This window comes from Pseudophryne corroboree, unplaced genomic scaffold (genome assembly GCF_028390025.1).
Source record: "Pseudophryne corroboree isolate aPseCor3 unplaced genomic scaffold, aPseCor3.hap2 scaffold_90, whole genome shotgun sequence".
Classification (NCBI taxonomy): domain Eukaryota; kingdom Metazoa; phylum Chordata; class Amphibia; order Anura; family Myobatrachidae; genus Pseudophryne; species Pseudophryne corroboree.
The window spans coordinates 115993-137890 of record NW_026970479.1 but is presented as its reverse complement, the minus strand read 5'-3'; the positions used below and the strand labels follow the sequence as shown (position 1 = coordinate 137890).

Sequence of the window (21898 nt, the reverse complement as noted above, 5' to 3'; positions counted from 1 at the left end):
TAAATATACTGCTCAACAGTATCATTACTCGGAAATAAAAGGGGACTAATTTTGATTATAATTTGTACTTTATAATTTATAATTTAGATCCCCACACGCCATCTTGTGGTTCAAATACATAATTACACCCCTTCGTATTGTTATACATAATCCTGTTATCTCCATCTCCTTAATCCAGCATCATAAGGAACCATATCCTATCCCACCCCCCCATATATTATATGTCAAGAATGATATTTATAAAAATCAAATATTTATATTATAAATATTAAACATTTGAACTTAGATTTTATTTAACTCAACCGTATCATTCAGACCCTGCGGGATCAAGGTTTTTAGGCTAAAGATCCAGAAAGCCTCTTTCTTACATAACCTTTTATACCTATCACCTCCTCTACTGGTTACCGCCACTTGTTCAATTGCCATGATTTGTAGATTATCACTTTTCCCTCCATTGCATTCCAAAATATGGCGGTATAGGTAGGTGTTTCCTACTTTTTTATCTATCTGTCTTTTATGCTCCATGAACCTAACGTGAAGTGCCCGAGTGGTGCGCCCCACGTACTGTGCTCCACAACCACACTGTAAGACGTAGATAACATACATGGATCTACAATTCAGAAAACTTTTTATATTGAATTTCTCTCCCGATACAGATGAGACAAATTGTGTGGTTTTCTTTTTTGTGTGTTTGCATGTTGTACAGTTTAGTCTACCACACTTATGGAACCCTAATGGCGGTTTGGGTATCCATGTATCTATTTGTCCCCCTTGGGCATCTGGAGCCATGGATTTTTCCCCAGGTCTCCTAAAAAAACTTGGAGCTAGTGCGGACTTCAGACTATCTGACTTCCGAAATATTACCTGTTCACTAAGGACTACATTGGAGTTCAACATCTCATCCAACTTGAGAATAGAAAAGTTCTTCTTAATTATCCTCTTGATCTTGTATGCACTAGTATTATACTTAGTAACAAACATTGTTGTCCTATCCGTCATTTTGTTATTTTTCTTTCTAGTATTTTTGCTGGTGGTATCCAATAAATGGTCTCTTTCCATATTTTCCACCTCCTTCCAAGCCTGGTCAAGAACAGATATTGGATACCCCTGCGTAAGAAACGCCCCATAGAGAGATTCCATTTGTTCTCTTGCTCCTTCTTTGGTGGAACAATTCCTTTTTATCCGAAGGAACTGGCCCTTCGGTATATTATCCTTCCATCGTTGTAAATGACTACTTTTGTAATGTAAATATCGGTTTTGATCTACCTCCTTAACAAAAGTATTTGTTATAATGATGTCATTTTCGATCTTAAGTGCTATATCCAAAAAAGTGACCTGTGTGGGGTGGCAGTACCCCGTAAACTTCAAACCATAATTATTGCAATTCAAACTGGCAACAAATTCTTCTGCTGATTCAGTGCTCCCCTCCCAAATGAAAAATAAATCATCAATGAAACGGCCATAAAGAACCAGGCTCGCCCCGAGATCACTGGTCCACACATGTTGTTCCTCGAACCGCCCCATAAACAGGTTGGCGAAACTCGGAGCGAACCTGGTTCCCATGGCCGTCCCCCTAGTCTGTAAATAATATCGTTTATCAAAAATAAAATAATTATGTTCGAGTATAAATCTAATACTCTCCAAAATCAACCACCGCAATTCTTCCCCTATATTAGGGTCTCTTAACAGATAAAATGCCACTGCCTCAATCCCCAACTGGTGCTCAATGTTAGAATATAATGATTCTACATCACATGTGATAAAACAATAAGTTGACTGCCATTTAATATTTTTAATTAAATTTAAAAAATGTGTAGTGTCCTTAATGTGTGATTTTAATTTGACAACATAACCCTGTAAAAAACTGTCTATAAAAAAAGATAAATTGCTGGTCAATGAATCTACCCCCGCAATAATGGGTCTTCCCGGGGGGTTAATTAAAGTTTTATGTACTTTTGGAAGACAATAATACGTGGGAATTACCGGATTATCAGAAAACAAAAAACATTGAGTTTCTCTGGATATAGCACCTAAATCCACTGCCCTATTTAGCAAGATTTTTAATTCCTTTTGAAACTGTGCGGTGGGATTGTGGGTCAGTCTTGAATACAGGTGGACGTTGTTTAATTGTCTATTGGCCTCCGCCAAGTACATCACTGTATCCATTACCACAATCCCACCGCCTTTATCAGCTTGTTTAATAGTCAAGGAGGGATCCCCCCTCAAGATTTTAAGTGCTGATCGTTCCTTAGTACTCAAATTATCCTTTAACGATTGTTTCTCTGATTTTTGGCACATCTCCCTAAATTGTTCTAATGTTGACTTATAGAAGCTCTCAATATAGGGCCCTCTATAAGTCAGCGGGTAAAACTCAGACTTATTTTTAAATCTGTTTGTCCCATTACCATCAAATATTTTAGTATAGTCCTCCTTATTCGACTCATTCGTTGATTCATCTGCCAAGGATTCTAATATATCAACCATTAATTGGTCATCCTGATCCAATATAATGGGATTACCTTCAATACCTTTTTTCTTCATATTTTTCATCGCGAAATATCGCTTTCTACTTAGCGTTCTGATATATCTATTAAGATCAACGAATAGATCGAATAAGTTGGGTTTTTGGGCGGGAGCAAAGTTTAAGCCCTTTTCAAGCAATCTCAGTTGATCTGGACCCAACTTTTTTGAGGACAAATTAAAAACCCCTTTTCCCTTCACTTTAATTTCATGTTTTTTTACTTGACCTACTCTTTCTTCCTCTCTTTCCTCTGGCTCTTGTTCTCTTTGCCTTTTTCCGGACCACCCTGTTCCTTCGTACTTTCTTTGTGGACGGTTTTGGAATCTGTGGCTGTCCTCCAAAAAATTATTTGTGCCACCATGGGTGTTCGACTGTTGCCTATTCTTCCCTCCCATATCTACCCAATCATCCCTTCCAGAGTCTCTTCTACTCCACTTGGAATATGGGGCTGGGGATTTGACACTATTTTGTTGGAATAAATTATCATGCCTATTCCTATAGGTATTTGGTTCCCAATTCCCCTCATCCTGATTCCTAAAACTCCTGGAATCTCTCCGATCAATTGGGGTTCTTGGTCCCCTGTAATGACCTAATCTATGTTCAAGATTTTGTCTGGGTCCTAATTCCCTTTTAGAGGGTTTTTGGTCATAGATGTTGTCCCTCCTTCTATTGTAAGTGTGAACCTCTCCCTTTTGATAGTCTAATTTATCCCGATTTAGTTTGTTGTTTTTTCTGAAGACTAAGGTTTTTTCAAAATCCTCCACCTTACGATTTACTCTCAGATCTCTTTCATTGAATCCTTTGTCTTCAGAAAAAGATTTCAACAAATCCTGGGTCTTTTCAATTTCCTTCTGTATCACACTAACTTTGTCTTCCCTAAATCTGACAAGCAATTTCATAAGGTTTATGGAACAATTATCTAGTAATTTATTCCATTCCTCTGAAAACTGCTTGTCCTCTTTAAACGTAGAGGTCTTTAAAATCCTCAATCCCCTGGGTATCAAACCTTGATCTAAATATTTCTGTAAGGACACCTGGTCCCACCAGTGCCTTGTTTCCTCTATACATAGATTTTCTAGTCTATTGAATAAACCATGCATATCCTCCAAATTCTCATCCCTCTCCATAATTTGTATATCTTCCCCCCCTCTTAAATACACATTGCGTCTTTCCAATCGTTCAGCTATGCACTTAAGCGCTGCCAGATCAATGGTTCCCCAAGTTACCTGCTGCCCGAGATGCAATTACCTAAGACAATCAAATCAAAGAATAAATGATACTGGATGTGTACACAACCGCCCACACACCAACCTTGTGTGGACAGAAGTATACACTCTCCGGCGCCAGTACCCGCTGGATCAAGGAGATTTTAGACAATGGCGGAGACTGCTGCTCCTGATACAGGGATAATTGCAATCCCTATATTGAACAAAAAAACACAAAAACTACCCACACAGGTGTGACCCTCTGTAGGAAATCAGTAGCGCTGTCCCCACCATTTATCGGAGATAATCAATAAATAATTAAAAAATGGCTAATTACTATTAAATTTTAAAACATATAAATCATATTTTATTAACATATATTGCTGCAGCAAAATTGACATACATAAAAATGCATATTGTGTATAGTGGATGCCTTTAATGTAAATGCTCCACATACACAAATGTATATACTTAATTACGTTTATTCTCTGAGGCTTGGATTTTAATAAGCTGACTTCAAAATGTCCACATAGATTAATGATAGACCAATGAGCTCGGCATTTACGGACACTGCTTGCATGAGTATGTCCTTAATTAATTAATGTCCCGAAAAAGATGTGTGCACACATATATCACTTTGAATGGATAGTTACCATGGGCGATAAGTTTTTCATTCACCTCTTTAGAACAGTCTGTTTAGGACCGTCCCAATTGGAAAGACTCCCTCTGCTGGTGCTTGTCCATTTACTGCAGAATATCTGGAGACAATATCCACGGGAATCCGTCCACAGTGCTCCGGCTCCCTCTGCTGGTGGCTAACCGCAATTGCAGGTGGACTGGCTGTTTTGTCGTAGCCAGAAGCCGGTGATCGTGTAAAACAAGCAGGAGGTGATAGTCACTGCCAGTAGGTCCTTCGAAAACGCGTTTCTCCGCCTTCCCAGTGCGTTCAGCGGCTTCCTCAGTTCGAATGACCATCATCCCAATGAACACTTTATATAGCCCCACTTATTTGAAATTCCCGCGGCCATTCGCGCATGCGCACTCAAACGTGCGTTCCAAGCCTCAGTCTCATTACAAACTTTAAATAGACTCCAGCGGCCATTTTAGCTGGTTAAAACACACGATCCAAGCCTCATTATCACACCCGGAAGTTGCATCCATCGTTCTTATTAACAATATCAGAATCAAGCCTCGTTTTAAAACATAATTATCTACAACTTCATATTCAATTATACTGAACTCTAATGCAATTTGCTCAACAAGATTACGTCACTTAGTTTAATCATAATTAATTTATCATGATTACAAGTAATCCATGTCTTATTTGACAACATCAGTACAAATATGACCGTATTTAAGAACAATATTAATACTAGTCAACACATCCTATTTTATTAGCACAGGTGATAAATATATTAAATATACTGCTCAACAGTATCATTACTCGGAAATAAAAGGGGACTAATTTTGATTATAATTTGTACTTTATAATTTATAATTTAGATCCCCACACGCCATCTTGTGGTTCAAATACATAATTACACCCCTTCGTATTGTTATACATAATCCTGTTATCTCCATCTCCTTAATCCAGCATCATAAGGAACCATATCCTATCCCACCCCCCCATATATTATATGTCAAGAATGATATTTATAAAAATCAAATATTTATATTATAAATATTAAACATTTGAACTTAGATTTTATTTAACTCAACCGTATCATTCAGACCCTGCGGGATCAAGGTTTTTAGGCTAAAGATCCAGAAAGCCTCTTTCTTACATAACCTTTTATACCTATCACCTCCTCTACTGGTTACCGCCACTTGTTCAATTGCCATGATTTGTAGATTATCACTTTTCCCTCCATTGCATTCCAAAATATGGCGGTATAGGTAGGTGTTTCCTACTTTTTTATCTATCTGTCTTTTATGCTCCATGAACCTAACGTGAAGTGCCCGAGTGGTGCGCCCCACGTACTGTGCTCCACAACCACACTGTAAGACGTAGATAACATACATGGATCTACAATTCAGAAAACTTTTTATATTGAATTTCTCTCCCGATACAGATGAGACAAATTGTGTGGTTTTCTTTTTTGTGTGTTTGCATGTTGTACAGTTTAGTCTACCACACTTATGGAACCCTAATGGCGGTTTGGGTATCCATGTATCTATTTGTCCCCCTTGGGCATCTGGAGCCATGGATTTTTCCCCAGGTCTCCTAAAAAAACTTGGAGCTAGTGCGGACTTCAGACTATCTGACTTCCGAAATATTACCTGTTCACTAAGGACTACATTGGAGTTCAACATCTCATCCAACTTGAGAATAGAAAAGTTCTTCTTAATTATCCTCTTGATCTTGTATGCACTAGTATTATACTTAGTTACAAACATTGTTGTCCTATCCGTCATTTTGTTATTTTTCTTTCTAGTATTTTTGCTGGTGGTATCCAATAAATGGTCTCTTTCCATATTTTCCACCTCCTTCCAAGCCTGGTCAAGAACAGATATTGGATACCCCTGCGTAAGAAACGCCCCATAGAGAGATTCCATTTGTTCTCTTGCTCCTTCTTTGGTGGAACAATTCCTTTTTATCCGAAGGAACTGGCCCTTCGGTATATTATCCTTCCATCGTTGTAAATGACTACTTTTGTAATGTAAATATCGGTTTTGATCTACCTCCTTAACAAAAGTATTTGTTATAATGATGTCATTTTCGATCTTAATGTAATTATGTATTTGAACCACAAGATGGCGTGTGGGGATCTAAATTATAAATTATAAAGTACAAATTATAATCAAAATTAGTCCCCTTTTATTTCCGAGTAATGATACTGTTGAGCAGTATATTTAATATATTTATCACCTGTGCTAATAAAATAGGATGTGTTGACTAGTATTAATATTGTTCTTAAATACGGTCATATTTGTACTGATGTTGTCAAATAAGACATGGATTACTTGTAATCATGATAAATTAATTATGATTAAACTAAGTGACGTAATCTTGTTGAGCAAATTGCATTAGAGTTCAGTATAATTGAATATGAAGTTGTAGATAATTATGTTTTAAAACGAGGCTTGATTCTGATATTGTTAATAAGAACGATGGATGCAACTTCCGGGTGTGATAATGAGGCTTGGATCGTGTGTTTTAACCAGCTAAAATGGCCGCTGGAGTCTATTTAAAGTTTGTAATGAGACTGAGGCTTGGAACGCACGTTTGAGTGCGCATGCGCGAATGGCCGCGGGAATTTCAAATAAGTGGGGCTATATAAAGTGTTCATTGGGATGATGGTCATTCGAACTGAGGAAGCCGCTGAACGCACTGGGAAGGCGGAGAAACGCGTTTTCGAAGGACCTACTGGCAGTGACTATCACCTCCTGCTTGTTTTACACGATCACCGGCTTCTGGCTACGACAAAACAGCCAGTCCACCTGCAATTGCGGTTAGCCACCAGCAGAGGGAGCCGGAGCACTGTGGACGGATTCCCGTGGATATTGTCTCCAGATATTCTGCAGTAAATGGACAAGCACCAGCAGAGGGAGTCTTTCCAATTGGGACGGTCCTAAACAGACTGTTCTAAAGAGGTGAATGAAAAACTTATCGCCCATGGTAACTATCCATTCAAAGTGATATATGTGTGCACACATCTTTTTCGGGACATTAATTAATTAAGGACATACTCATGCAAGCAGTGTCCGTAAATGCCGAGCTCATTGGTCTATCATTAATCTATGTGGACATTTTGAAGTCAGCTTATTAAAATCCAAGCCTCAGAGAATAAACGTAATTAAGTATATACATTTGTGTATGTGGAGCATTTACATTAAAGGCATCCACTATACACAATATGCATTTTTATGTATGTCAATTTTGCTGCAGCAATATATGTTAATAAAATATGATTTATATGTTTTAAAATTTAATAGTAATTAGCCATTTTTTAATTATTTATTGATTATCTCCGATAAATGGTGGGGACAGCGCTACTGATTTCCTACAGAGGGTCACACCTGTGTGGGTAGTTTTTGTGTTTTTTTGATTTGGGATAGGGCTGGGGAGGGCCGCTGCTCAGGCACATCTCTGTCAAGTAAAGGAGATTCAACTGAGGCAGCACAAGGGAACTCTCATCTGGGGACAACAACTGCAGGGAGAACACATATTTTCAGATGAACATGGGGTGGCAGAAGGCTGCCTAATACTGAAGCACCTCCAAACAACAAACCAAATGCAACAACTAGTGCAAGCATTCCTGGGGGATGGCCTGCAGCAGATGGATTTGAATATGGTGATGTCATCCAAGCAGTGGGTCAAAGTTGGCTTCAACCCTCGTCTGCATATGAAAAGAGAAAAGGAGCGTGCAGGGCATGGAGGCCTTTTGTGGTGCTTGGATTACCCCTAGTTCGCATTAAGCACCCCCACCCTCCTTCGGTGTGGGGCTCATGTTGGCCATTCCCCAGCCCCTGAAGCATTCAAGCTGATTTCTTGCAGCAGCTGGGCACTGTAACAGCTCCAGAGCTGCTCTGTAAAGCAAGTAAAAGGGTGTGGGCCCTGCAGCACTACCCGTAGTTTGCATTGTGCATTGGGAGGCATAAAGTAAGCAGACGGGAGGAGAAGTCAGGATAGTGCACAAGGGTATAGAAGGGAGGGGCTCAAGAAAAAAGAAGTAGAACCAGACAGCAAACTAGGCTGGAGAGAGACCTGAGACAAAGAGATCTGAATTACATGAGAGCCGACCAGGGAAAACTCAAATTATGCAGTCAAGTTTCCCACATTTGGGGAAATCGCAGGGGCAGCACACCCAGAGTGCAATGGGTGAGCCTTGCCCTGGGAGAAGCAACTTCATGATCATAGTATCTCACCTGGCAACTAAGTAGGAGTTGGGCTAGAGCTGGGGAGGGTCGCTGCTCGGGCACCCCCCTGTCAAGTGAAGGAGATCCAACTGAGGCAGCACAAGGGAACTCTCGAAAGAAGAACAAGGCTAGAGGAAGATCTGAGACAAAGAAATCTGACTTTTACCAGAGCTGACCAGAGGAAAGCACAAACACAGTCCCCCACTACCACAAATAATGCAGTCGAGTTTCCCACATTTGGGGAAATCACAGGGGTCAGCATACCCAGAATGCAATGAATGAACCTAACCCTGGGAGAACAATCTTCATGACCATGGTATCTCCTATGCAAAATAAGTATGATTTGGGATAGGGCTGGGGAGGGCCGTTGCTCAGGCACATCTCTGTCAAGTAAGTTGCATTTGATTTGTTGTTTGGGGGTGCTTCAGTATTAGGCAGCCTTCTGCCCTACCATGTTCATCTGAAAATATGTGTTCTCCCTGCAGTTGTTGTCCCCAGATGAGAGTTCCCTTGTGCTGCCTCAGTTGAATCTCCTTTTGGAGAAGACCTCAATAAGATTGTAGCTGATCTGGCTACTGCTAAAACAGCTTGCCTACCTAGTATGACTCCTACCACGCAGAAGGCTAAAAGTACTTTTCTTGGCCCTTTCATCCTCCAGGTAAAGCGTACCCAAGGTCAGGCATACCCAAAGCAAGCTCATGTTTCCAGACCTGCCAAGCCCAGACTGAAGCAATCCTGGGCTGCCCATCAGCCTGCTTCCAAAATGGACAAGCCTGCCGCATGACGGTGCAGGCCTCCCTCTGGGGGATCCCAGGGTGGGGGGCCCGACTTCTAGGTTTGGCAAAGAAAGGTATAATTCTAAGCTAGAGAATTCTGTTTGGAGCTCACCTTGTACTTTGTGAAGAAATAATCAGCATTGTGGCTGAGCAGATACATGTAGTGTGTGGCTGCAAACTGCATGGATCTGCTGCGTTGTAATGCTGATTCTTTTTTTTTGCAAAGTACCAATAGCTTCATATAATGTTCACAATTTTTATGCAGGATCAAATAGCTCAATAGGTAGGGTGTTTGATTAGAATTCAACAGGTTATAGGTTTGAATCCTGGGTATGGTAGTTTGAGATGTGTTATTTAATAAAGTATGTTGTTCTGACTGCCGGCATCCTATCACCTGGGATATCATACTAAATAAATGGAGTTGATCAAATTTTTTTTTTTTAACTAGGGACAATTTCCAGATACTTCTCTTTATAACTGAGATTGCCCCCTGGAACTTCACATCAGTTGACAACTATGCATGAGTGGGCAGTGCTTGCCCTGGATCTGTCCACCCATTTATGTGCCGCCATAAAATAAAGCATGACTAACAGTTATCCTGGGCGTACACTACACAATTATCTGTCAGGCTATCTATCCAGTCTGGATGGATGGAATGAAAATCTGGTAATGTATAGGAGCAAATGTCAATTAACCATTTGCTCCCAAACACTAGAAAAGTGGTCAAAAATGGTCATTACACAAATTGGTTAAACCCAAAATTTAACCAATTTGTTTAGGGGACCATTTTTGTCCATTTTTTAGTGTTTGAGAGTAAATCGTTGATGGTCATTTGCTCACATAGATAACCGGATTTCTATTCCAACCAGCCAGTGTTGGAGAGATGGTCTGCCAGATTACATAATGCATACCAGAGCCATAACTAGACTTTTTGGTGCCCTGTGACAGAGAATTATATGCCCTCCCCCCCATTTTTGCAATATGGACAAAAGGCGCATGCCTTGTGGGGAAGGGGCATAACAAGATTGATCTCAGAGAAAGCACATGAGATATGAAGATATATCTAGTATACTTGACACTCAATGGTTTGTGGTATTGCAGGGGTGCCCTCCTTAAATGCATATACAGTCACACATGGCATGTTTGTGTAAATGGCATATCAGCAGTCAGCACTAACTGGTGACATGCCATTTGTACAAGTAAGCCATGTGTGACTAATATATAAACATACTTTATTAAATAACACCTCAAACTATCATACCCAGGATTCAAACCTATAACCTGTTAAATTCTAATCAAACACCCTACCCATTGAGCTACTTGATCCTGCATCTATTCTAACCTCCAAAAACAGATTCAGTTGCATTTTCCAGCGTGTTTTGTTTGCGCCTTTGCAAATGTCTTACATCGACAAACTTATTTAGTACTATTTTGCAAATAGGGTTACATTGTCGCAACATTGTGTTCCCTAATTGCTTGATTTTTTAAATGCAAAAATTGATAAAGACACCTGATAATTGCTCTGTGGAGTCTTCTTTTGTGTCTACTTCTTATCTACATTTAATTCCCTACCTATAATCAAGGCATTTTTAAATGCTGGGTGCTGCCAGGACGTGAGGCCTACCTAGTCTTTAGATCTGAATTTGAATGTACTTGTGAACTAACTTAATTTCCTACTTCTAAACTCATTCCTAAATTCACTACTTACATTAATCCTGTAGTTGGGCATTTTGAGCCTTCAATTGTGGGCATTGTTTTGTGTCCAGACCAGCAGCTGGTGGTGTGCATTTGCTGGAAAGGCATCGAAGACCTCCGATATGCTGCATCTCCTGATGTGTGTCTGCCTCAAGTGGCAGTCAGCAAATGCATGCTAGACACCCCATTCCAAGCTGATTGTGACATCACGGAACATGCATCATAGAACAGGCATGCTAGAACATGGGTCTTCAACCTGCGACCCTCCAGCTGCTGTGGAACTACATATCCCAGCATGCCCTGCCTCAGTTTTAGCATACCTTAATAGCAAAACTGTGGCAGGGCATGCTGGGATGTGTAGTTTCACAGCAGCTGGAGGGCCACAGGATGAAGACCCATGTGCTAGAACCAAACCGCAGGTACATTGAATGCTAGCAAGCTGAACGTTTAAATCCTTTTTGTTCCGCAGCATTCCAATGTGGAAGATTCCATGGAACCAGAGATTATTCCATTGAGAAGGACATGCTGCCTGGATGACTGCACTGTGCAAATTAAATCACGGAGCCAGTTGGCTTGTGGGTGGCTCTGGTTACTGGGTGGTTAGGTGGGCGGTGTGTCGGAGGTGGAGCACATGAAAATGAATGTGTATCATCCAGCTAGTGAGAGAGAAAACTCATGCAGGAGTGTGCCTGCTTGTCAGTGAGTTATGCACCTTGCCAGACGTCAAATCTACATGGAGCAACTGGAGGGGACAAGAGCAGGTTTGGAAAATATAGACAGAAGAGCATATATGCTGGCGCATTCTCCATGATTGTGTCAGCTTATGTTTTGGTGCACTGCACTTTCCTCCACTAAGTTTTAGCCATTTTGTTTAAACGCAAGTGTAGTTGCTTCTCGCTCTTTTGGCTGTGATATTGTATTGTGGTTGAAGAGTCTGCTGGAGGGATTGTTTTCTTCATTGGCGAGAGACTGAAGATATTCCAGGATGGAAGGCTTGGGAACACTATCCGTTTTTCAGTTGTGGAAGAGTTGAAAGACCGGATTGGACTACATTCTATAGTAAAGGGTATCTTTGTATTTATTAATCCTCCCTTTATATGTGTCTGTCTTTCAATAAAGCTTTGGGCTTGTGATTCCGTCACCCTCTTACACTCCACACCCATAGCCTTATTAACTATTGTATTGTTTAAATGTATAGTGCAGTTCATGATTTATAGTGTAGGCTGACCTGTGCTGTAGTTCTTGAACTGTACTATACCGACAGCATTTGTATTGTGTTTTGGCTGTGCTGCAACACAGTACTTATGTGTATAATGTTTATGTATGTTTTATGGCTTCTTTATGTCAATAAAGACTGCTTTTTCAATCCAATATCTGAAAACAATCAATGTTTATCTTTGATGGCAATAGAAGTGGTATGATATTTGCTGCTTTTGAAAGGCAATATCTGATATGTCCCCTATCTGGGAACCATATATTAAATGGCTTTTCAGAAAAGGGAGATGGGAGAAGAGCTTTCAGTACTTGTAGGACCGATGCACATTTCCTATTCTAGCCTCCAAACACAGATTCAGTTGCATTTTCCAGCGTGTTTTGGATGCGCCTTTGCAAATGTCTTACATCGACAAACTTATTTAGTACTATTTTGCAAATAGGGTTACATTGTTGCAACATTGTGTTCCCTAATTGCTTGATTTTTTAAATGCAACAATTGATAAAAACACCTGATAACTGCTCTGCGGAGTCTTATTTTGTGTCTTCTTCTTATCTACATTTAATTCCGTACCTCTAATCAAGGCATTTTTAAATGCTGGCGGCTGCCAGGACGTGAGGCCTACCTAGACTTTAGATCTGAATTTGAATGTACTTGTGAACTAACTTAATTTCCTACTTCTAAATTCATTCCTAAATTCACTACTTACATGAATCCTGTAGTTGGGCATTTTGGGACTTCGATTGTGGGCATTGTTTTGTGTCCAGACCAGCAGCAGGTGGTGTGCATTTGCTGGAAAGGCATCGAAGACCTCCGATATGCTGCATCTCCTGATGTGTGTCTCCCTCAAGTGGCTGTCAGCAAATGCCTGCTAGACACCCCATTCCAAGCTGATTGTGACATCACGGAACATGCATCATAGAACAGGCATGCTAAAACATGGGTCTTCAACCTGCGACCCTCCAACTGCTGTGGAACTACACATCCCAGCATGCCCTGCCTTAGTTTTAGCATACCTTATAGCAAAACTGTGGCAGGGCATGCTGGGATGTGTAGTTTCACAGCAGCTGGAGGGCCACAGGATGAAGACCCATGTGCTAGAGCCAAGCCGCAGGTACATTGAATGCTAGCAAGCTGAATATTTAAATCCTTTTTGTTCCGCAGCATTCCAATGCGGAAGATTCCATGGAACCAGAGATCCCTCCATTGAGAAGGACATGCTGCCTGGATGACTACACTGTGCAAATTAAATCACGGAGCCAGTTGGTTTGTGGGTGGCTCTGGTGACTGGGTGGTTGGGTGGGTGGTGTGTCGGAGGTGGAGCACATGCAAATGATTGTGTATCATCCAGCTAGTGAGAGTGAAAACTCATGCAGGAGTGTGCCTGCTTGTCAGTGGGTTATGCACCTTGCCAGACGTTAAATCTACATAGAGCAGCTGGAGGGGACAAGAGCAGGTTTGCAAAATATAGATAGAAGAGCATATATGCTGGCGCATTCTCCATGATTGTGTCAGCTTATGTTTTGGTGCACTGCACTTTCCTCCACTAAGTTTTAGCCATTTTTGTTAAGCTCAAGTGTAGTTGCTTCTCGGCCTTTTGGCTGTGATCTTGTATTGTGGTTGAAGGGTCTGCTGGAGGGAGGGATTGCTTTCTTCATTGGCGAAAGACCAAAGATATTCCAGGATGGAAGGCTTGGGAACACTATCCGTTTATCAATTGTGGAAGAGTTGAAAGACCGGATTGAACTACATTCTATAGTAAAGGATGTCTTTCTATGTATTAATCCTCCCCTTATATGTGTCAGTCTTTCAATAAAGCTTCGGGCTTGTGATTCCCTCACCCTCTTACACTCCACACCCATAGCCTTATTAACTGTTGTATTATTGTACAGTTTAAATGTATAGTGCAGTTCATGATTTATAGTGTAGGCTGGCCTGTGCTGTAGTTCTTGAACTGTACTATACCGTCAGCATTTCTATTGTGTTTTGGCTGTGCCGCAACGCGGTACTTATGTGTGTAATGTTTATGTATGTTTTTTTGCTTCTTTATGTGCATCGGTCCTACAAGTACTGAAAGCTCTTCTCCCATCTCCCTTTTCTGAAAAGCCATTTAATATATGGTTCCCAGATAGGGGACATATCAGATATTGGATTTCAAAAGCATCAAATATCATACCACTTTTATTGCCATCAAAGATAAACATTGATTGTTTTCAGATATTGGCTTGAAAAAGCAGTCTTTATTGACATAAAAAAAAACATACATAAACATTGCACACATAAATACAGTGTTGCAGCACAGCCAAAACACAATACAAATGCTGACGGTATAGTACAGTTCAAGAACTACAGCACAGGCCAGTCTACACTATAAATCATGAACTGCACTATACATTTAAACTATACAATAATACAACAGTTAATAAGGCTATGGGTGTGGAGTGTAAGAGGGTGAGGGATTCACAAAACCGAAGCTTTATTGTAACACAGACACATATAAGGGGAGGGTCAATAAATAGAAAGATATCCTTTACTATAGAATGTAGTCCAATCCGACCTCTGTGCTCTTCCACAACTGAAAAACAGATAGTGTTCCCAAGCCTTCCATCCTGGAATATCTTTGGTCTTTCGCCAATGAAGAAAACAATCCCTCCCTCCAGCAGACCCTTCAACCACGATACAAGATCACAGCCAAAAGGCCGAGAAGAAACTACACTTGAGCTTAACAAAAATGGCTAAAACTTAGTGGAGGAAAGTGCAGTGCACCAAAACATAAGCTGACACAATCATGGAGAATGCGCCAGCATATATGCTCTTCTATCTATATTTTGCAAACCTGCTCTTGTCCCCTCCAGCTGCTCTATGTAGATTTAACGTCTGGCAAGGTGCATAACCCACTGACAAGCAGGCACACTCCTGCATGAGTTTTCTCTCTCACTAGCTGGATGATACACAATCATTTGCATGCGCTCCACCTCCGACACACCACCCACCCAACCACCCAGTCACCAGAGCCACCCACAAGCCAACTGGCTCCGTGATTTAATTTGCACAGTGTAGTCATCCAGGCAGCATGTCCTTCTCAATGGAAGGATCTCTGGTTCCATGGAATCTTCCGCATTGGAATGCTGCGGAACAAAAAGGATTTAAATATTCAGCTTGCTAGCATTCAATGTACCTGCGGCTTGGCTCTAGCACATGGGTCTTCATCCTGTGGCCCTCCAGCTGCTGTGAAACTACACATCCCAGCATGCCCTGCCACAGTTTTGCTATTAAGGTATGCTAAAACTGAGGCAGGGCATGCTGGGATGTATAGTTCCACAGCAGCTGGAGGGTCGCAGGTTGAAGACCCATGTTTTAGCATGCCTGTTCTATGATGCATGTTCCATGATGTCACAATCAGCTTGGAATGGGGTGTCTAGCAGGCATTTGCTGACAGCCACTTGAGGGAGACACACATCAGGAGATGCAGCATATCGGAGGTCTTCGATGCCTTTCCAGCAAATGCACACCACCTGCTGCTGGTCTGGACACAAAACAATGCCCACAATCGAAGTCCCAAAATGCCCAACTACAGGATTCATGTAAGTAGTGAATTTAGGAATGAATTTAGAAGTAGGAAATTAAGTTAGTTCACAAGTACATTCAAATTCAGATCTAAAGACTAAACACAAAACACAAAATAAGACTCCACAGAGCAATTATCAGGTGTCTTTATCAATTGTTGCATTTAAAAAATCAAGCAATTAGGGAACACAATGTTGCGACAATGTAACCCTATTTGCAAAATAGTACTAAATAAGTTTGTCGATGTAAGACATTTGCAAAGGCGCAAACAAAACACGCTGGAAAATGCAACTGAATCTGTTTTTGGAGGTTAGAAAAGATGTAGGATCAAGTAGCTCCATGGGTAGGGTGTTTGATTAAAATTCAACAGGTTATAGGTTTGAATCCTGGGTATGATAGTTTGAGGTGTTATTTAATAAAGCATGTTTATATATTAGTCACACATGGCTTACTTGTACAAATGGCATGTCACCAGTTAGTGCTGACTGCTGATATGCCATTTGCACTAAAACAAATGAAATGGTAAAAGTTATTGTACTTTTTTGCAAAGTGTCGCTGTGGCGCAATCAGTTAGTGTGTACGGCTATTAACCAAAAGGTTGGTGGTTCAATCCCACCCAGGGATGTAATTGACCTTGTTATCAGATTTTGGTGATCTTTAAGTAGACAAGTCAAAATTTCAAAAACCCCTGTTATGGTGTAGGGTACCTGGCCTTCTCTGATGTAATCAGAGTTAGATTTGATTCAGTGATTTTATAAAAACAGCTAGGAAGCACAATTTAGCAGTGGTTTGCAGAGAAAAAGAAATATGCTGGCAAAAAAAATCCAATTGAGTGATTAAACAGCTCTTCATTTTCTGGCTTTATTTTTATGCTAACAAATTTGTTCTCTGAAAAGTGTCCACAAAGCCAAGTATCTGATTAACATCTTTGTAGGGATGGTTTTTCACCTATTACTAAATTAAACTTGCTTCATTGGAAAGGCAGCAAGATGCATCCTCATTTCAATATCTACTGAAATAATACAGGTTGACACCAGGAAACATTAACGCCACTGCATCCTTGCTGCTTTCTCATGTGGAAGTCTGTTTAATGTGAAAACAAGGTGATATCTAATTAGCACACAGGTAAGGAATTAAGAAAATCTTTATTTAAGGGTGAAGATGTTTCTCACAAAATCGTTGCCCCAATGCATCATTGAAATTCAAGCTGGAAAGATGATTTTAATATATCACTTGTACATTTTGTATTGCTCTTCTGGTGACAATGTAGTTTGTTTTTGTCAATTACCATTTTAATAATAGGGTAAAGAAAATTAAGTGGATTTTTGAAAGAAAACAATACTGTCAATATACTATTAAAACAAATTAAAATGGTAAAAGTTATTGTACTTTAAGTAAAAATAAAATAGCAAAAATATCAATCCCAGTTTTGGATTACTTTAATTAACAAAAAAAAAATGCATATAGCAGAGGATAGTTTCAATCTGCCTACCTCTGGGTTAAGGGGCCCAGCATGCTTCAATTGCAGTACTCTGCTGCACATGTAAGTGCAAGAGATCCTGAAGCACTCACTCATCATGGGAAAGTACCAATGCGTTTCTTCATTGGTTGATGGAAGAAACATCTTACAAAAACTCTCCAGATTATTGACTTTTTAAAGTTTTCTAGGAAACGTTCTAGATGAATGCTTATTAGCCTTTGTCAGTATGAACTTTTGCAAAGTGTCTCTGTGGTGCAATCGGTTAGTGTGTTTGGTTATTAACCAAAGGGTTGGTGGTTCAATCCCACCCAGGGATGTTATTGACCTTGTCATCAGATTTTGGTGATCTTTAAGTAGACAAGTCAAAATTTCAAACCCCCTCTTATGGTGTAGGGTACCTGGCCTACTCTGATGTAATCAGAGTTAGATTTGATTAAGTGATTTTATCAAAAAACAGCTAGGAAGCACAATTTAGCAGTGGGTTGCAGAGAAAATGAAATATGCTGGCAGAAAAATCCAATTGAGTGATTAAACAGCTCTTCATTTTCTGGCTTTATTTTTATGCTAACTAATTTGTTCTCTGAAAAGTGTCCACAAAGCCAAGTATCGGATTAACATCTTTGTAGGGATGGTTTTTCACCTATTACTAAATTAAACTTGCTTCATTGGAAAGGCAGCAAGATGCATCCTCATTTCAATATCTACTGAAATAATACAGGTTGACACCAGGAAACATTAACGCCACTGCATCCTTGCTGCTTTCTCATGTGGAAGTCTGTTTAATGTGAAAACAAGGTGATATCTAATTAGCACACAGGTAAGGAATTAAGAAAATCTTTATTTAAGGGTAAGATGTTTCTCACAAAATCGTTGCCCCAATGCATCATTGAAATTCAAGCTGGAAAGATGATTTTAATATATCACTTGTACATTTTGTATTGCTCTTCTGGTGACAATGTAGTTTGTTTTTGTCAATTACCATTTTAATAATCGGGTAAAGAAAATTAAGTGGATTTTTGAAAGAAAACAATACTGTCTATATACTATTAAAACAAATTAAAAAGGTAAAAGTTATTGTACTTTAAGTAAAATAAAAAGAGCAAAAATATCAATCCCAGTTTTGGATTACTTTAATTAACAAAAAAAAATGCATATAGCAGAGGATAATTTCAATCTGCCTACCTCTGGGTTATGGACCCAGCATGCTTCCATTACAGTACTCTGCTGCACATGTAAGTGCAAGAGATCCTGAAGCACTCACTCATCATGGGAAAGTACCAATGTGTTTCTTCATTGGTTGATGGAAGAAACATCTTACAAAAACTCTCCAGATTATTGACTATTTAAAGTTTTTCTAGGAAACGTTCTAGATGAATGCTTATTAGCCTTTGTCAGTATGTACTTTTGCAAAGTGTCGCTGTAGCGCAATCAGTTAGTGTGTACGGCTATTAACCAAAAAGTTGGTGGTTCAATCCCACCCAGGGACGTAATTGACCTTGTGATCAGATTTTGGTGATATTTAAGTAGACAAGTCAAAATTTCAAACCCTCTCTTATGGTGTAGGGTACCTGGCCTACTCTGATGTAATCAGAGTTAGATTTGATTAAGTGATTTTATAAAAAAAAACAGCTAGGAAGCACAATTTAGCAGTGGGTTGCAGAGAAAAAGAAATATGCTGGCAGAAAAATCCAATTGAGTGATTAAACAGCTCTTCATTTTCTGACTTTATTTTTATGCTAACAAATTTGTTCTCTGAAAAGAGTCCACAAAGACAAGTATCTGATTAACACCTTTGTAGGGATGGTTTTTCACCTATTACTAAATTAAAAATGCTTCATTGGAAAGGCAGCAAGATGCATCCTCATTTCAAGATCTACTGAAATAATACAGGTTGACACCAGGAAACATTAACGCCACTGCATCCTTGCTGCTTTCTCATGTGGAAGTCTGTTTAATGTGAAAACAAGGTGATATCTAATTAGCACACAGGTAAGGAATTAAGAAATTCTTTATTTAATGGTAAGATGTTTCTCACAAAATCGTTGCCCCAATGCATCATTGAAATTCAAGCTGGAAAGATGATTTTAATATATCACTTGTACATTTTGTATTGCTCTTCTGGTGACAATGTAGTTTGTTTTTGTCAATTACCATTTTAATAATCGGGTAAAGAAAATTAAGTGGATTTTTGAAAGAAAACAATACTGTCTATATACTATTAAAACAAATTAAAAAGGTAAAAGTTATTGTACTTTAAGTAAAATAAAAAGAGCAAAAATATCAATCCCAGTTTTGGATTACTTTAATTAACAAAAAAAAATGCATATAGCAGAGGATAATTTCAATCTGCCTACCTCTGGGTTATGGACCCAGCATGCTTCCATTACAGTACTCTGCTGCACATGTAAGTGCAAGTGATCCTGAAGCACTCACTCATCATGGGAAAGTACCAATGTGTTTCTTCATTGGTTGATGGAAGAAACATCTTACAAAAACTCTCCAGATTATTGACTATTTAAAGTTTTTCTAGGAAACGTTCTAGATGAATGCTTATTAGCCTTTGTCAGTATGTACTTTTGCAAAGTGTCGCTGTAGCGCAATCAGTTAGTGTGTACGGCTATTAACCAAAAAGTTGGTGGTTCAATCCCACCCAGGGACGTAATTGACCTTGTGATCAGATTTTGGTGATATTTAAGTAGACAAGTCAAAATTTCAAACCCTCTCTTATGGTGTAGGGTACCTGGCCTACTCTGATGTAATCAGAGTTAGATTTGATTAAGTGATTTTATAAAAAAAACAGCTAGGAAGCACAATTTAGCAGTGGGTTGCAGAGAAAAAGAAATATGCTGGCAGAAAAATCCAATTGAGTGATTAAACAGCTCTTCATTTTCTGGCTTTATTTTTATGCTAACAAATTTGTTCTCTGAAAAGAGTCCACAAAGCCAAGTATCTGATTAACACCTTTGTAGGGATGGTTTTTCACCTATTACTAAATTAAACATGCTTCATTGGAAAGGCAGCAAGATGCATCCTCATTTCAATATCTACTGAAATAATACAGGTTGACACCAGGAAACATTAACGCCACTGCATCCTTGCTGCTTTCTCATGTGGAAGTCTGTTTAATGTGAAAACAAGGTGATATCTAATTAGCACACAGGTAAGGAATTAAGAAAATCTTTATTTAAGGGTGAAGAGGTTTCTCACAAAATCGTTGCCCCAATGCATCATTGAAATTCAAGCTGGAAAGATGATTTTAATATATCACTTGTACATTTTGTATTGCTCTTCTGGTGACAATGTAGTTTGTTTTTGTCAATTACCATTTGAATAATAGGGTAAAGAAAATTAAGTGGATTTTTGAAAGAAAACAATACTGTCAATATACTATTAAAACAAATTAAAATAATAAAAGTTATTGTACTTTAAGTAAAAATAAAAGAGCAAAAATATCAATCCCAGTTTTGGATTACTTTAATTAACAAAAAAAAATGCATATAGCAGAGGATAGTTTCAATCTGCCTACCTCTGGGTTATGGGCCCAGCATGCTTCCATTGCAGTACTCTGCTGCACATGTAAGTGCAAGAGATCCTGAAGCACTCACTCATCATGGGAAAGTACCAATGTGTTTCTTCATTGGTTGATGGAAGAAACATCTTACAAAAACTCTCCAGATTATTGACTTTTTAAAGTTTTTCTAGGAAACGTTCTAGATGAATGCTTATTAGCCTTTGTCAGTATATACTTTTGCAATGTGTCTCTGTGGCGCAATCAGTTAGCGTGTTCGGTTATTAACCAAAAGGTTGGTGGTTCAATCCTACCCAGGGACGTAATTTACCTTGTTATCAGATTTTGGTGATCTTTAAGTAGACAAGTCAAAATTTCAAACCCCCTCTTATGGTGTAGGGTACCTGGCCTTCTCTGATGTAATCAGAGTTAGATTTGATTAAGTGATTTTATAAAAGAACAGCTAGGAAGCACAACTTAGCAGTGGGTTGCAGAGAAAAAGAAATACGCTTGCAGAAAAATCCAATTGAGTGATTAAACAGCTCTTCATTTTCTGGCTTTATTTTTATGCTAACAAATTTGTTCTCTGAAAAGTGTCCACAAAGCCAAGTATCTGATTAACACCTTTGTAGGGATGGTTTTTCACCTATTACTAAATTAAACTTGCTTCATTGGAAAGGCAGCAAGTGATGTCATCCAAGCAGTGGGTCAAAGTTGGCTTCAACCCTCGTCTGCTTATGAAAAGAGAAAAGGGATATGCAGGGCATGGCGGCCTTTTGCGACGCTTGGATGACCCCTAGTTCGCATTAAACACCCCCACCCTCCTTCGGTGTGGGGCTCATGTTGGCCATGCCCCAGCCCCTGAAGCATTCAAGCTGATTTCTTGCAGCAGCTGGGTACTGTAACAGCTCCAGAGCTGCTCTGTAAGGCAAGTAAAAGGGTGTGGGCCCTGCAGCACTACCTGTAGTTTGCATTGTGCATTGGAAGGCACAAAGTAAGCAGACGGGAGGAGAAGTCAGGATAGTTCACAAGGTTATAGAAGGGAGGGGCTCAAGAAAAGAGAAGTGGAAACA

General features: G+C 39.5%; 2 non-coding genes across 2 annotated transcripts; both read right to left on the bottom strand.

Annotated features, from left to right (window-relative positions):
- Positions 1–8447: 8447 nt before the first annotated feature.
- On the bottom strand, positions 8448–8610 carry LOC135044548 (U1 spliceosomal RNA). Its single transcript, XR_010237119.1, has one exon. It is a non-coding gene; the product is annotated as a U1 spliceosomal RNA (small nuclear RNA).
- Positions 8611–8762: 152 nt separating this feature from the next.
- LOC135044867 (U1 spliceosomal RNA) lies at positions 8763–8926 on the bottom strand. The gene has a single exon (XR_010237403.1). It is a non-coding gene; the product is annotated as a U1 spliceosomal RNA (small nuclear RNA).
- Positions 8927–21898: the final 12972 nt, after the last annotated feature.